Below are 4,706 nucleotides of genomic sequence, written 5' to 3'. Positions count from 1 at the left end.
TTGGCTGAAAAGGAACCGTAGAAAATATGGTTCTAATGGTAGGCCTCTTGGCCTAGTGACAAGGGCAATCTTTTCTGACTTACAGGGGGTTTCCTGTATTTCTCTAGTGTTGGTTAAGAATATAAAGGAGCTGTAGCTAACGTCTTCCATTTACCTTACTAGAGCGAGGCCCAGACAGAAGAGAATACAAGAATTGTTTTGGGAGCGTCCTCGAGAGGGGTGTTTCAAAAGAAACATTGACGGATGCTCATTAGGTAACCCGGGCTATGCAGGTGCTCGGAGAATAATTCAAAACCACAGGGGTTATAATATGAGATGCTTTGCCACCTTCGTTGGAATTGTTTTTAACCTTGATGCAGAATTCATTGCCTTCTTTGAGGCAATTCGTATTGCGAAGACTCTGAATTTGAATTGGATTGAGGTTGAAGGCGATTCACAAGCTGTTGTGTGGTGCATTGTGAAAGGTTTAATTCCATGGAATCAAAGGCAAGTGTGGTTTTCTTATTTGGAATTTTTAAATAGCATCTAATGGTGTATGACTCACTAGTACCGAGAAGTCAACGTAGTTGTAGATGGCCTTGAGAAACATGCTGCCGGGACTAGATCCTCTGTGGAATGGGACTCTAGTCCTAGATTTTCTGCAAATGATATTGAATAGGATGCAATGGAAAAGCCTAGGTTCCGGTTCTCGTGAATGTTATGCTTCTTTTGAGGATGCAGCTTTAATTATTTAGTCTTAATTCCCTCTCTACTGATGGCCATGCCGAAGGTGGATTTGGGTCTTAAGTTTGTTTAGTTTGTCTATTTTGACTTCTCCATATTTTTCTTATTCTTTTTTAATATACTCTTTCCTGACCTTAAGCAAAAAAAAAAAAAAGAAGATTAAATTGAGGAAATGTTAAGTAGCCTTAGGACTTCTTTTGATTTCCTTTGATTAGGAACCAAGAGTTAGTCCTTTGGGAATCCTTTAAAGGTTTCCGTTTTAATTTGGTTTTAAAGCTATATATTCCTAAGTGTGTTCCCTAAAAGGAGAGACAGTTTGCATCGGCATGGGAACAACTTTTGAGCTTACTTGTTACCACACTTCCGGTTAAGGCTACCTACTTCAGTGGATCTTAATACCCAAATTTTAAAATAACTGCCTAGGGCAGTTGGTGAGATTGTGATGCTTTCACCCCACACTCACTAAGAGGTTTTGAGTTTGAGTCTCCTAGCTATTACTTTTTTCCTCCCCATTTCTATAGGTAACTTTATCAAAAATAAAATAAAAAAGAAGCTATTTCTGACTATGTCAGTCTGATCATTGCTAAGCAATCAACTTAATGACTCAATCCTGCTCATGAACCACTTCATGATTTGGTTTAGGCTTGTTAATTCCCAACCTCATCATAAGTGCACTTTTCCCTTTTCCTTGGCTAATATGTTAATAGGGTTTAATTTCTCTAGGGCTCCAACTCAAAACTCAAATTGAATGTTGGCATCGGTTTCCCATCTAAAACACTATAGCACCCTGTTAAATGACTGATTTCCTATAATAAGCCCTTCAACACATTAAACTGCACACGATCATAGGAGGGAACTCTCCCCTTATATAAGCTAGTGCATTGGTTTCAAATGGATGCTCTTTCTCACTTTGCAAAGCTACAAAGTCGACTCTCTGAACTCCCTGTCTTGCGCTCGGCAGACCTCCTCTTTGGCGGGATTCATGGCGACCTGCAGCGCGACCACCAGTAGGGGCATGTTCTCCACGGCTTACAACTCTCAAGCTCCTGTGCGGCCCATCCAAGAACAAACCCGCAGCTTGGGAAGACGGGCCTTCAACATTCAAGTGGTCAACGTTTTCTGGGTCAGATGGGTACTGGGTGTGCCCATGATCCACATCCACACCAGCCCGGTCTATGTCATCCTTGTAACCGATCACCACCTCCAGCCGATTTGATTCCATATTAAATTTTATAATATTTGTTTCCCAATTCAAAATTTGAATTGGCAGCAATAGATGAAGAAACCCAATCGGCCTCCTCGCCCAAAGGAGGTCTCCGAGATTGAGGCATGATATTCTCTATAGGGCTCTCCACATTAGCAGCTTCCTTATCAAAATCGGTTTCCTTTTCTGAAATATTCTGATTGTGATTCTCACATTCCCCCTATTGGCAGCTCCACCCTCTTGCGTGGGGTTGAAATCGTCTGCAATTCCGATCTCTTACAATTCCGTGCAATACCACCTTCAGGTGGTGACACATGTATTGATACCAATACAATGGTCCAGATCTGGCATAACTAATAAAACATTAAATCAGTGAAGAGGCATTTAAATCAGATCTGGACCATTGCATTGGTATCAATATACCTGTCATCACCTGAAAGTGGTATTGCACGGAATTGTACGAGATCAGAATTGCAGACGATTTTTTTCCTCTTGCGTGGCTGCTCCACCGCCTAGAGAGGAGGTTCCTCCACCGTGATTAGCGGCTCTTCCACCACTAGCACGCCTCTGCTTAGATCGTCGCGAGATAGACTCAGTCGCAGCCACCACTGAGCCCCTAGGGCCATTGTCAATGTACACTGCTCTAGGGATACCACCATCTTTCTCAGTTCTGGCGATTTTGGAATCTGTTATCTTCTTTTCCCTAGAATCTCCAATAGCATGCCCCACTTTCTTACAGAACCTGCACTTCGCCAGTGCATCCTCATAGATCAATTGCTGAGTGAACCAGAACAAATTTTCAGTTCCGGGCTGCTTACGCTCAACCTATATCTCCTCTGGTCTTTGAGCACCCACCTCAATCTCGACTAGAACATGAGCAAAGTTTCCATACATAACATTTTTAGTGCACTGGTCCAAGGCAACTGGTCGCCCCGCCACCTTCGCCATTGTCAACAACACCTTTTCATGCCAGTGTTCTAAAGGTAGATCAGGAAACCGAACCCAGACTAAGGCCTTGTTAAAGATCTTGTCATAAATACTAAAGTCAGGGTACCATCTGTGGAATCAGACATACTGACCTCCAATCTTCGCCAGGCTTCTTCCTCACATTGATGCCATATCTGCCTTTGTATCAAACTGAAAGATCGTGAATCGTTTCCTTATAGGCATCATCTTCACCTTACCCAAGGATTAAAGTATTGGTATCGGTCGTTGTATCGGTCGGTCAAAATTAAGATACGTATCGAACAGTATCGTATCGTATCGGAGATACACTAAGATACGCTAAAGATACACACATAAATGGATAGAAAACATTATTTTAAACACTTTTGCATAAAGAATTTGTTAAAAAAAGCTATTGATAACATGTATTATGCATAAACACTAAATTGAGGGTATCGTACTAAGAATTCAAGGTTTGTAGTTGTCCAATAAATGTAAAATCCTTCTTCCCAACCTTGATTTCCACTTTAGTTAGAGAGAAATATGGCTGACAGCAACTTTGGAACAAAAACCCTTCAAAAAATCGTGTGTTTTCTGAAAAATTACCCATCTTGGCCATTATATGACCGATACGTATCGATACTCACCGATACGTACCGATATATATATCGATACTCACCGATATGTATCGATACTCACCGATACGTACCGATATATATCGATACTCACCGATACGTGCCAATATATACCGATACGTACCGATCGATACATACCGATACTCACCGATACGTACCAATACATACCGAAACATATATTTTACCTCAATTTTATAATTTTCATAGTCGTATCGAGGCATATCGTATCGTATCGATGTGTATTGGTGGTGTATTGATGCATACCGGTATGTATTGTAGGATATATATCGATACGAAAGGATTTTAAAAATTTCATGTATCGTATCGATGTGTATCGTATCGATCGGCTAAATTTAAGATACGTATCGGAGGGTATCGTATCGGTATCGGAGATACTTAAAACCATGATCCCACCAAATTGTTACCCGTAGCCAATCCCAGATGGCTACTACAAAAATTCCCTATTCCCATGCTGTAGTAGCTGTTTCTGCAGCGGGACCTATTCAAACCACAAATAAGGCTAGCTCTAGCCTCCAAACTACACAAGCCAAACTCCTTCAAACAGCCCAAGGCTCCAAACTCAAAAGCCAATATCATAAGAAGCCATGCAAAGAAGATCTCTTCACCATTGAAGAGCCACTGTTCAAATATATTGACTCGCCAATTATGATGGCGCAACAAATATTTTACAAAGGCTGGAATCACCATTCCAACTCTTCTGCAAAACATCAAGAATTTTACGAGTATATTCTCGTAGAAACTGATTCGGTCAGATTTAAACTCAATTATGACCGGAATGACCAAACATTGGTTACACATACAACTGTAACCATCTGCAAAATCCTCTCTCTCCAAGACTGGGGGACTCACCCCCTTAATCCAAAAAGCTTTTCAAATACTTTCTCCCCACCAAATTATACATACATGGATTACCAGGATGCCTGGTTCAAAGCTTTCTCTTTCCAAAACAGAATCAACCGCCACTCTTGGTTTTTCTGTTTTGAATACAGATTTAACAACCAAACTCCCACCTGGTTTCCCAAATGGTGGGATCAATATGGTCCTATGGTAGAAATACTACCACTACAAATCCAAGATTCCTTCCAAATATTTTGCCAAAATACAACCCCCCAACCTCACCAACCTGATCTTCTTAGATTCTTTCTCCACTGCCGTTTAGCATGGATATTATTCTGGGA

At 41.1% G+C, this 4,706-nt stretch overlaps 1 non-coding gene across 1 annotated transcript; it reads left to right on the top strand.

The window, feature by feature from the left end:
* Positions 1 to 1,015: 1,015 nt before the first annotated feature.
* LOC122080486 lies at positions 1,016 to 1,133 on the top strand. The gene has a single exon (XR_006140779.1). It is a non-coding gene; the product is annotated as a U6atac minor spliceosomal RNA (small nuclear RNA).
* The last annotated feature ends 3,573 nt before the right edge of the window (positions 1,134 to 4,706 follow it).

This window comes from Macadamia integrifolia, chromosome 5 (assembly GCF_013358625.1).
Source record: "Macadamia integrifolia cultivar HAES 741 chromosome 5, SCU_Mint_v3, whole genome shotgun sequence".
In the NCBI taxonomy this organism is placed as follows: Eukaryota; Viridiplantae; Streptophyta; class Magnoliopsida; order Proteales; family Proteaceae; genus Macadamia; species Macadamia integrifolia.
This window is presented reverse-complemented; position numbering and strand designations above follow the sequence as displayed.